Below are 13,413 nucleotides of genomic sequence, written 5' to 3'. Positions count from 1 at the left end.
ACGAGAGAGAGAACGAGAGCGAGCTGGCTCTAATAAAATCAGAAATGCAAAAGGAGAAGTTACAACTGTTACCGCAGAAATACAAAGAAATACACCGACATATTGGGCAATCTAGATAGAATAGATAAATTCCTAGAAATTTATCTCCGAGACTGAATCATAAACAACAGAAAATTTGAATAGACTGGGGTACCTGGGTGGCTCCGTTGAGTGTCTGCCTTCAGCTCAGGTCATGATCCCAAGATCCTGGGATTCAGTACTGCATCAGGCTCTCTGCACAGAGGGGAGCCTGCTTCTCCCTCTCCCTTTGCCTGGGCTCTGCTTACTTGTGATTCCTCCTTCCCATCAAATGAATAAATAAAATCTTAAAAAAAGAAAATATGAATAGAGTGATTACAAGTAAGAAGACTGAATGATGCCTGATAAAAGGTTAATATCCAAAATATGTAAAGACTCATATAAGTCAATAACAACAACAAAAAATCTGATTTAAAAATGAGAAGAGGATCTGAATAGACATTTTTTCAAACAAGATATGCAGATGGCTAAAAGACCCATGAAAAGATGCTCAACGTTACTAATCATCAGGAAAATGCAAATGAAAATTAGAATGAGGTATCACTTTGCACCTGTCAGAATGGCTAAAAATCAAAAACATAAGAAACAACAAGTGTTGGTGAGGATGCAGAGAAAAAGGAACACTTTTGCACTGTTGGTGGAAATGCAAAATGGTACAGGTATTTTGGAAAGCAATATAAAGGTGTCTCAAAATGTTAAAAATAGAACCACACTATGATCCAGCAATCCCATTTCTCTTTGTTAAGTCTGGCTAAGGTTTGATCCATTTTGTTAATTCTTTTGAAGAACCAGCTCCTAGTGTGTTGATCTGTTTTTTTTTTTTTAATTCTCTAACATTGATTTCTGCTTTAATCTTTATTATTTCTCTTTTCCTGCTCAATTTAAGCTTTATTTGCCATTCCCTTTCCAGCTCCTTTATTTTTTTAAATTTATTTATTTTCATCATAACAGTATTCATTATTTTTTCACCACACCCAGTGTTCCATGCAATCTGTGCCCTCTATAATACCCACCACCTGGTACCCCAACCTCCCACCCCTCCCCCGCTACTTCAAACCCCTCAGATTGTTTTTCAGAGTCCATAGTCTCTCATGATTCACCTCCCCTTCCAATTTACCCCAACTCCCTTCTCCTCTCTAACTCCCCATGTCCTCCATGCTATTTGTTATGCTCCACAAATAAGTGAAACCATATGATAATTGACTCTCTCTGCTTGACTTATTTCACTCAGCATAATCTCTTCGAGTCCCGTCCATGTTGCTACAAAAGTTGGGTATTCATCCTTTCTGATGGAGGGATCATACTCCATAGTGTATATGGACCACATTTTCCTTATCCATTCGTCCATTGAAGGGCATCTTCGTTCTTTCTCCTTTATTTTTTTTTAAAAATTTCATTTATTCATTTGACAGAGTAAGAGAGCACACAAGCAGGGGGAATGGGAGAGGGAGAAGCAGGCTCCCTGCTAAGCAAGGGGTCCAATGTGGGACTCAATCACAGGAGCCTGGGATCATGACCTGAGCCAAAGGCAGACGCTCGACCAACTGAGTCACCCAGCCATCCCCTTTTTCCAGCTCCTTTAAGTGTAAGGTTAGGTTGTGGATTTGAGACTTTTCTTGCTTCTTAAAGGAAGGCCTGTATTGCTATATACTTCCCTCTTAGTATTGTCTTTTCTGCATCCCAGGGGTTTGGAACAGTCATGTTTTCATTTTCATTTGCTTCCATGTATTTAAAAAAATTCTTCTTTAATTTCCTGGTTGACCCATTCATTATCTAGTAGGGTGTTCTTTAACCTCCATGTATTTGTGGTGCTTCCAAATTTCTTCTTGTGGTTGACTTCAAGTTTCATAGTGTTGTGGTCAGAAAATATGCATGGTTTGATCTCAGTCTTTTTATAATGGTTGATACTTGATTTGTAATCCAGTATGTGGTCTATACTGGAGAATGCAACAACATGGATAGAACTAGAGGGTATTATGTTAAGTGAAATAAGTCAGTCAGAGAAAGACAAATATGTGTGATTCACTCATGTGAAATTTAAGAAACAGAAAGATGAACACAGGGGAAGGGAAGGAACACTACGATAAAAACAGAGAGAAAACCAAACCATAAGAGATTCTTAACTATAGGAAAAAAAATTGAGGATTGTGGAGGGGAGGTGGATGGCAGGGATGAAGTAATTGGGTTATGGGCAGTAAGGAGGGCACTTGATGGAATGAGCACTGGGTGTTACAGGCAACTGATGAGTCACTAACTTCTATCCCTGTAACTAAAGAAGAAAATAAGAGTAAGAGTAGAAAGGGAATAAAGGTAATCAACCTAGTCATAGATTTTGAGGTTTTGGTTCCTGGAAGATATACAGGGGCATCTGGTTGTACAGGACTGAATGGAGAAGGGAGGTGTTTAATATGATAAAGAGTAAAGTGATAATCCACGGGCCCAGGAAGCAAGAATAAGTGGGGATGCAGAAAGAAAGTTTGCCTTTGATGAGGAGAATGGACACATTTTTCAGAACATATGGAATGAGGGGGCAGTGAGGATTCTTACAGATACTTCTGCAAACAAGGGGATAAATGTGAAATATTCAGTAAACTGATGTCCTTTCTTTCTCATGAAGGAAACTGTTTACTTAAGGTAAGGAGATCTGAGGAAGGTAGCAAAGATATGGCACAATCAATGCAAGTTAATGGGAAGACAGTTATTTAGTCAGATGAAATTATTATTATATGGTGTTGAAGAATCAGAATGAACAAGAAATAATAAGTTTAATGGTGCTGATGAAAAATTATATGCTTTTTCTCTTAGTAAAGCTTAGCAGCCCAGGGGCAAGAGTAAACAAAGTAATTATTTAGAGCTATATTTGATACAATGGTGAAGTTTAGAAGGGCATATACAAGAAGAAATAAAGAAATTACTGAATTGGGAATGCTGGTCAATATAGATTTAAGGGGATTGATGAAGGCCCAGAATGGATAGGGGAATCACTTAAAGGGGAATGTGAGAGCAGCCAGGTTAAACAGATAGGTATCAAGAGGCCAGAGTTTCCATAACCATCAATTCATATAGTTTTCATATGTGTGTGGTGAGAATGCTTAGGATCAACTCAGTTAGCAAATTTCAAGTATACAGTACAGTATTAACTAACTATAACCACCATGCTGTACATTAGATCCTGAGAAACTCATAACTTAAAGTTTGTACCCTTTTAACCAACCTCTCCCCAGAGCCCCTGACAACCACCACTCTACTCTCTGTTTTATGAATTCTAGTTATTTATTCCACATATAAGTAAGATCATGCAGTATTTACCTTTCTGTGACTGCTTATTTCATTCAGTATAATGTCCTTGGTTCACCCATGTTGTTGCAAATAGCAGAATCACCTTTTTTTAAAGGCTGAACTATATATACACACACACACACACACACACACATACATACATACATGTGATCTTTCTTTACCTATTCATCCATCAATGGACACTTAGGTTCTTTCCATAAACATGGGAGTGTTGATTATCTCTTTGAAATACTGATTTCATTTCCTTTGGATATATAAACAGAAGTGTGATTGCTGGATCCTATGGTAGTTTTATTTTGAATTATTTTGAGAAATCATAGTGTTTTCCATAATGGCTGTACCTATCTGCATTCCTACTGTCAGTGAACAGTGCTCCCTTTTTGCCACATTCTCACCAACAGTTGTTACCTTTTTATATATATATATCTTTTTGATAACAGCCATTCTAACAGGTCTGAGGTGGTATCTCATCATGGTTTGACTTTATTTCCCTGATTATTAGTGCTGTTGAACACATTTTCATATAACTTCTGTACAACTTTTGAGATACTTATTCTCATTCCAGTGAAATCACTGCCCAGACCAATGTCAAGAAGCTTTTTTACTATGTTTCCTCCTATGTGGTGTGAGGTAAGGTTCCAATTTCAATCTTCTTCATGTTGATATCCAGTGTTCCCAACACCATTTATTAAAGATTATAATTTCCCCATTGTGTGTTCTTGGCACCCATGCTGAAGATCAGTTGACGACAGATGTGTGATTTCTGGGATTTCTATTCTGTTCCAATGGTCTTTATGTCTGTCCTTCTGCCAGTATCAAACAATCTTCAGTACTATAGCTTTTTAATATATGTGAAATCAGGCAATATTACTCTTCCAGCTTTGTTCTTGCTTGAGATTGCTTTCACTGTTGAATATCTTTTGTTGTTCTGTATGAATTTTAGGATTTAAACTTTTTTTCTGTAAAGAATGCCATTGGATTTTGATAAAAATTGCATTAAACCTATAAACATTTTAGGTAGAAGTGACATTTTAATATTATTATTCTAATCTATGAGCATGGGACATGTTTCCATTTATCTAGGTCTTCTTTCCTTTGTGTCACATTTTTAAAGATTTTATTTATTTATTTGACAGACGGAGATCACAAGTAGGCAGAGAGGCAGGCAGAGAGAGGGGGAAGCAGGCTCCCTGCTGAGAAGAGAGCCCGATGCGGGGCTCCATTCCAGGACCCTGAGATCATGACCTGAGCTGAAGGCAGAGGCTTTAGCCCACTGAGCCACCCAGGTGCCTCACTTTGTGTCACATTTTTAAGTGTATAAGTCTTCCATCTCTTTCATACATTTATTACTAAATATTTTATTATTTTTGTTGCTACTGTAAATGGAAATGTTTCTTTAATTTCTTTTTTGAATAGTTTGCTATTTGTGTATAAAAATTAAGAAAAATAATAAAAGTCATTGATCGAAAAAAAAAGTGACTGATTTTTTATGCTGATTTTGTACCCTGAAACTTTACTGAATTTGCTTATTAGTTTTTGTTTGTTTGTTGGGCAGCAAAGCAAGGTTTATTGAGTAATAGCAAAGCGATAGTATAAAGCTCCCGGGAGAGAGAGGACCTGAGATGGTTGCCCTCATTTATTAGTTTTAACAGTTTGCTTGTTGTTGAATCTTTAGAATTTTCTAGCTATATGATCATGTCACTTGTAAACAGAGATAATTTCATTCTGATTCAGGTGACTTTTCTTTCTTTTTCTTCTCTAATTTCTCTGGTTAGCATTTCTAGTACTTTGTAGAAATGGTGAAGAGTGGGCATCCTTGCTTTCTATGGCCCTTAGAAGGAAGATTTTCAGTTTTTCCCTATTGATTATCATGTTAGCTATGGGATTTTTATATATGGCCCTCATTGTGATAAGTTCCTTTTATACCTGTTTTTTCCACAGTTTAAATCATGGACATTCAACTTAGATGCTTTTCCTTCATCTATTAAAATGATCGTGTCATATTATCAATGAGGCAGTTTTATGATGGCTGTTTTAAAGCCCTTGTCAGATAATTTCAAAATCTAATTCATCTTAGTGTTAGCATCTATGGATTCATTTTTCCTCAGTCACGTTGTGATTTTCACAGTTCTTGGTATAATGAGTAATATTTTATTGTATCCTAGACATCTGAGGTCCTGTATTATACGACTTTGATTTCTATTTAATTTTTTAAATAGCCAGTCTTGTATTGATGTGTATCCTGACAACTGAATGGGTGTGTATGTTCATTTCTCACTGGACCCCAGTGACACCACCTTGCCAAAGAAGGGCACTGACTCAATAATGCTTTATTGCAGCTTCCTCTGTGAACTTCAATGACACCTTCTGGGGCCACTGAGATTTTGAAGTTGTTGTCTTATCCTAGACTATTCTAATTGCATTATCTTATTAGACATCAATTTCCTAAACAGGGAGAACAACAAATATGATTTCTAATTTAAAAAAAAGCTAAAAGGAGTTTATTTCCTTTTAACTTTTTTAAAAATATTTTATTTATTTATTTGACAGAGAAAGATCACAAGTGGGCAGTGAGGCAGCCAGAGAGAGAGAGAGACGAGAAAGCAGGCTCCTTGCTGAGCAGAGAGTCCAATGCCGGACTCGATCCCAGGACCCTGAGATCATGACCTGAGCCAAAGGCAGAGGCTTTAACCCACTGAGCCACCCAGGTACCCTCCTTTTGACTTTTAAGAAATACCTTACCTAACAAATATTAATGATTACCTATTATTTTCAAAGCAGTTTTCATTAACTGGTTTTACCCACTTTATGAGTTTATTTTTCATCACATATACAGTATACAATGGAGCTAATCAATGAATATAAAACTAATTTCCTAAAGTTCCATGGATATGCCTAATATTAGTCAAGTTAGAATAAAACTTGACTAATAAAACATGAATAAGAAAATATTTTGCCATTTTAAATGTATTAAGACTTACCAAATATATAATCTAGATTAGTTACCACATGTTTCAAATTTTCTGGCTACTCTTATTCACTGAATTTATTATATAGACTTTTTTTCCTAAATGAATAAAGTGTGTACTGTAAGAACTGAATTTTTTGGTTTTATTGCCTTTGAATTGCTTATTACCTTTGAGCCTGATTCTTTTTATTTATTTTCTGACTTTGAAGAAAAATATTAACCCCCAATCTTAGAAAAAATGACCTTTCTTTTAAATACTTCCTAATATTCAACAATTTGCTTTTGCATCAGAACTGGCTAATACACAGGATATTTGAACAACTATCCCTATCTTTTTCTACATTCACAGCTTTTTGGATGGGAATGATATGAGTGCAAATTTCCACAGTCCTGGCATTATGAGACTTTTTGTTACTGCTGAACTTTAGCAAACAGGTACCATTGTATTGTGAAGTTAACTGACCTACATATTTAACATTGGTATAATTAAACTCAATCCTACTAATGGCTTTGTTATGTGGATCAACCCTAGACAAATAATTGCAAGGGATCAGCATACCTCCTATTCTCTACTTTTCCCCTCTGCTTTCTGTTCCTTTCCAGCACCCCCTAACTTTCACCCCAAAAGATTACTGTTCTCTTAATGTTTTATGATAGTATAATGGCAAAAGCACTGGACCAGAGTCAGGAGTCTTAGGGATTAGTTCTAGATTTGTGCTTAACTAGGTATAAGAGCCTTTATTGAGCTTCAATCTTACCATCTGTAAAACAAAGTGTTTGGACTAGATGATATTTTATTTTCCTTCTAATTCTAAATTTCCTTCTATTATATTTCTAAAACTATAGTTTATGTAAGAGGGAAAATAAATTAGGTAAAACTAAATCAAACTAAATTAATATTGTCTTAAGTAGTACTGTTTCTAAAATCATCTACATTAAAATAGGCTTTGAAAAGGCAACTTTGATAATAAACAAATGAAGAGCACCTGATTGGCTCAGTAGGTAGAGTATGTGACTCTTGATCTTGGGGCTGTAAGTTTGAGTCCCATGTTGGGCACAGAGATTACTTTAAAAAAAAAAAGAGAATAAAAAGGTATATATATTAAAGAAATGAACATTTCATCACAAAATTTTAGGCAGTGCTATTTAGGATGGTATTTTGGGGTTACAGTAACTCTCACAGCTCATGTAGACTGCCTTAGTCATCTATATGAAAGGATAAAATTATTCAGGCCAAATGTTTGAATGCATGGGTTGGAAACATGGGAACTTTGCCAATTCAAAATAGTACCACACCTGTTTGTGTTGGGTTGAAAAAAATGGGTCTCAACCTGCCTTCCATCAGTCACATGTCTGCTGTCCTCTCTGTCACATCCAGCCTTACAAGTGTGAGCAGGGTATACATATGAAGACTTAGGCCACTCTATTTCCTACAAAGAATCCAGATAATTCATTTTCTAACACTATGCCTTTGAGTCTTTGAATAAGTCCCAGTAGTGGCATCATGTACCCTTCCATTCTTGACAAAAAAGTCATTCTTGACAAAAAAGTCAATAAGGGAAAAGAGGCCACTGTATTTTCTAACAACATAAAGATTATTTCTATAATACTCATTGTGCACTGTTAATAAAATAGATTTAAGAGCAGGGAAACCCAAGTAAATGTGCCTTTGAAGGAATTCTACAGAAAAAATTAGGATAGCGGTGATAATTAGACTTTGTAGAAGGGTTTATAACAAATAATGTACATGATTCTAAGTATTATTACTAAAGAAGTAAGTATATCAGAATTCATTTAATCTATAGTCTATTCTGCCTTTTTCGATACAGATGAATTTTAAGTAGAAAGAAATTAATCAAATTTTCTTTAAAAGTCAAGTTTTCTAACAACTTTATCTGATATCTAGGACTATTTAATCTGGGAGCTATCACAGGGACTGACCTTATTTAAACTGGGAGTTATCACTGCTTAAATTCTTACCTTTTAAATGTAAATATAAAATGCTAATAACAATATATAAGCAATTACTACTATCTGCTACAGTTACTTTTTTTTTTAAGTGCACTTCATTTTGCAGATGGTGAGAGCTCTACTAACACATCTATTGTTAGCATGAAAGTCAAGCGATCATCTGTGTAGGTGGTTGTGTGGGAGCAATGCTAAGATTTACAAGGATTTTCTCCCACACTGGCAATCCACATTGAACAGAGAGCCATATGAAACAATCTTCTGTTTCCTGGCATTTTTAATCATTCACTTAATTTGTAATAATAAAAAAAATTCTCAATTAAAGCTAGCCAGTTTTCCACTTAGATAATATCTTCATCTTTTAAAAATGTATTTTCTTTTGGTGATTTTTCAATCACGTATCTATCTATTGAGAAAAAAGCTCTTACAAGTTTATCAAAGACAGAAATTCTGGGAAGAAATTAGTAATTATGTTCAGCCTGTCAGTTACAAGACTTAAAAAGTTCTTACAAGTTTGCATCAATAATTATATACTTGGACTTAAAAATTGAAGGGAAAGATTTTTAAGAGACGGTGCTTGTCTCTTTTACAATCTCTATAATAAATATGTAGCAGTAAGACATATAGACTATTTGTAACTTTTTACTTTTTTAATTATTAATATAGTTGTCCCAATTTAAATATTATCTTAAGGGAAAACATAATCATGTATTGAAGACCCACATTTTTTAAAATGTATTATAGGAGTCTTATGACACCCATAGTTATTAAACCATAGTAACACAGAAGACTGACTTTTCCATTGGTAAACCTGTCTTTCTTCTACGTAAGTCTCTTTTCACTGTGTTATTTTCTCTCACTGCTTTAGTGTTACCCATATCTGGACACAGAACAAAATCTTGACCAACTTGACTCTTCCAGACTTAGAGGGTCCAGGGTTTTAAGAAACATTTAGGATTCACTGGCTCTAGTGGTGAGCACAAATGTTACCTAAGCTCTTCTAAATCTGCCAGGTTCCAGTCTAGACCATATTTGGTTCTTTGCCTTTCCCTTCAAGATCACAGACCTGTACCCCGAAACAATTATATGTTACTTAGAAAAAATAATAATTAAAAATAAATTTAAAAAATACTATGAATTCTTTCCAATGCATTGTGCTTGCGTGACCCCACAATTTTAAACTGCTTTCAGCCAAAAACCCATTCCTGGCAAAAAGTATTAAATAAATGTAATCTACTTGATCTGGGGGGAAAGGTCTTTATAAATTTATCAAATACCTTTGGTTGCAGTGAAAGATACCCAGCCTAGAGTTAACATTTTAATTCCTGCACTCATCAGTAGCTGCACTTTACAACATTCCTAAAATGCATTTATTTTTAATCTTCTAGCTTAAACTTAACTTTTCCATTTTTCCTTCATGACCTTTCCATTGTGACCTTTAAGCAAATTAGTTAACCTCTTTTTGTCTTGATTATTCCCACTGTTGTGAGAATTACATGAGTTAGTATGCATGAAGCACTTAGAACAGTATAAAGCTCATGATAAATGCTATATAAATGGCATCTAGTAACACTATCATTATTATTGTTGCTGCTGCTGCTGTAGTTATTTAGTATCATAACCATACAAATCTCTATTCTTTACTTTTGGTGCCATTATCCTCTTACCATGTATGTTTTTCTTTATACTATTATGTTTCTAAAAATACGCTATACTTTCAAAAATGGAAAAAAAAATGAATTGCAGCCACTAATTCAGTTAAACAGATAATTCAGTTTCATATAAATAATTTGGAGGGGGGAAGCAAGCAATTAGCCAAACAAACAAACAAAAAAAACTGTCCCCAAACAAAAATAATGTAAACTAAGTGTGGCAAAAACAAAACTGAAAGAAGACTTTAACGGTGGTGTATATGCAAGTACTATTAACATTGTGTTTTGGTTTTAACTCAGATACACAAGTGCATTGGGAAACAAGGAATTTAAGATCATAATCAGGAAAAAAAAATACAAAAGTCAGCTTACCACCCTTCTTGTTGGGCTAACTCTTCCAGGACTGACACAGAGAATAAAGCTATCAGTTTTGGGCTTCAGTGACGAATCTATAAAATTTCAGTTGATTTAAAAGAACTTGATTTTTATTACTACAAAATGATCTATAAAAGACCCATACCTTGGGGTCGCCTGGATGGCTCAGTGGGTTAAAGCCTCTGCCTTCGGTTCAGGTCATGATCTCAGGGTCCTGGGATCGAGCCTCGCATCTGGCTTTCTGCTCAGCAGGGGAGCCTGCTTCCTCCTCTCTCTGCCTGCCTCTCTGCCTACTTGTGATCTCTGTCTGTCAAATAAATAAATAAATAAATAAATAAATCTTAAAAAAAAAAAAAAGACCCACACCTTAATTGAGGTGAGAATTCATGAGAAATCCTGAATGCACTTAGCTGTACATCTGCAAAGTCCAAGTAAAATTTCAACATTAATAAACAATTAAAATGGATTATGTTAAAATAATAAGAAAAAGAAAAATATAAAGCAGATAAATCAATCACATTTCCTTCTTTATTTATAGAGTATTTAAATTTCTAAAGGGGTGGCAAACATGTTATTTCCCAGCCAGAAAATAGAAGACTAAATAGGTCTTAAAATAGTCAGGTATTCCATATTAATGTAATTGAAGCAGCAGTAGCTATGTCTCCTTTCCAGGTCAGTTCGGAAGCTATCCCTCAATTCAAGAGCCTAGTTTATATCATCGCTAAAAATAACAGCATAACGTTTTCTCCCTAAAGTCGATTTAGAGAACAAATGTACTGTAATAATTACAGCCATTATTTGTGGCAGTTTTCCCGAGTCCTTAAATGAATGCAAATATTTAGGAATACGGATCATCCAGTCATCCTGGAGAACTATCTGACACTTTGACTTTGGAATCCAGTATGCTTTTTTTTTCTTTCTTTCTTTCTTTTTTTTTTTTTTTAACTTTAGTTGGTGTTATGTTAGAAGGGAGGACAAAGTAAGTAAGGAATCATCTAAAATTTGCAATTTTAAGAAAAAGATAGGAAAAGCTATCAAATACAGAAAAAACTATCCATTATCTCAGGACAAATCATACTGTAGTGTTCATCAATGCAAACAAAAATAGGTATTTGCTTGCTAACTATAGAAGCAGTTGTTAAAATCCCCAAAAAACATTATTATGAAAATATGATCTGACAACCACTCAAGAAATCCTGTGATGTAATAAAAACTGTGGAAATACAGAGATTATATGCACAAAAGTTAAAAGTTAGTGACTTACTAAGTTTAGATGGAAAAATAAAATCAAAACAGGTATAATGTTTGTTTGATGTTTGCTTTAGCATAACGAGGTGCTTAATTTTTTTAAACAAATCAGAATATGTATAATGAGTAAATCTTAATGTCAATAAAAGGCTTATAAGTAATCTTTATTTCTTCATGTGGAAGTTTTCAGAAGTCTCTCACAATAAATGCCAAGACTTTATAGTCTCTAAACACATAGAGCATTTTTTTTCCCCTGCAAAAGTAAATTCTTCTAACTATTGAGTCTACTTCCAGGTAATTTATTGGCAAGATTATTTGATACTCTTTACAGCAGTGAATCACTGTGGTCCTTTTCATTGCTTCTCTCTAGTCCCTTTTCAGGATCATTGACTTTTCTCCCTTTCATTGTTTTCTGATATCACAGCAAGTAGGGACCTGGCTTATGCCTATAGAAAATTAGTATTGATAGAATTATTTGCTAAAACCCAGGAAGTAGCTGAGCAGACACTTAGTGAAAGTCATAGTCTTTAAGAAGCAAAAAGTCTTAGATCAAAGGCAAACTCAGGATGGGACAGGGTAGTAAGAAACAAATAGGAATTCATTAATAATGTGCTTTTCCTGTAGTAGGTGCTTAAACAAAATGTTGGACTATTGAAGGTAAGAGGCCCCAAAAAATCTTTTCTCTTTATCATCATGGGAAAACATTCGGTATTAAATAAGACAGTGATCCAAATTCTGATCCTGACCTCATAATATCTCAAGTGGGATAAGTTTTTAGAAAGTCAAGTGAAATTTAATAGTTGGGAAAGCTATTTTAAAAACAGATAAATAACACCCAACCAGGGTGTCAGGCAATCGAATTGCTCAACTTGGTATCAAATGTCTGCTTGTGAAGTTTCCCCAGTCCATCCTTCCTGAGGTTTATATATCTCTTTTGTTGCTTGAGATGAGGAAACCATTAGATTTCCCATTCCTCAGGGACAAAAATATTTAAGTTGTATTAGTAATTTATTTGACCTTGAGGCACAGAAAATCTGTGTGCTAGTTCATTTTGAAGTATGTGTCACCCCCTTCATTCTCTCATTGTGAGTAGACTCTTCAGTTTTCATATTCTTCCTAATTAAAGAAATGAGAGAATATATGTTGTCTTACTGTAGGTAGATTTTTTGCATAACTGCAACTGTGTGTAAACTCATAAACAAAATTAAATGAAAGAAATCAATCCCGTTGTTTAAGTCTTTCCCTATTTTCCCTAAGTTAAAACATTAAGTTTGGAAGGTGTGAATAAGGAGAAGGGAAAAAAGGGAAGGGAGGTGTGAAAATAATTTTTGAAACTTACCAAATACTAAAAATCAAGGAGAAATTAAAAAGATTTAGTGGACCACATACTTTTAACATTTATGTATCTCCGAGGTAAAAGTGGCACTAAAACTTTGAGTCAAGAAGGGCAATTGAGCATGGGCATTAACTTTTCTCTCCAATTCCAATACATTTAAAATGCTCAATAAAATATTGAAAAGATATTAAATTAAAATATATAGATGAATGCACAGGCAAAACTAGAATTTTCAGTGTACTGGAAATAACAAGGTAACACAAAACAGAAATTGGAACCTGTTGTGTTAATGCTTGCTTCATGATAAAAATGGAGGCTATAAACCCCAAGCAAGTGCTGCTGGAAGTCAAAAGCCCAGACTATGCTTCTTGTTCCTGAAAAGGAGCCTCTAAGTCTCTGCCAGTTATGTCTATGGCTTATTTGCCAATAACAAGCTACTTGGCCTATAGCACAGGTGGAAAAAGTTATCTTTGGGAAATGGGAATTTG

This window comes from Mustela lutreola, chromosome X, assembly GCF_030435805.1.
Source record: "Mustela lutreola isolate mMusLut2 chromosome X, mMusLut2.pri, whole genome shotgun sequence".
Classification (NCBI taxonomy): Eukaryota; Metazoa; Chordata; class Mammalia; order Carnivora; family Mustelidae; genus Mustela; species Mustela lutreola.
Note: the sequence above shows the minus strand (reverse complement) of the source record.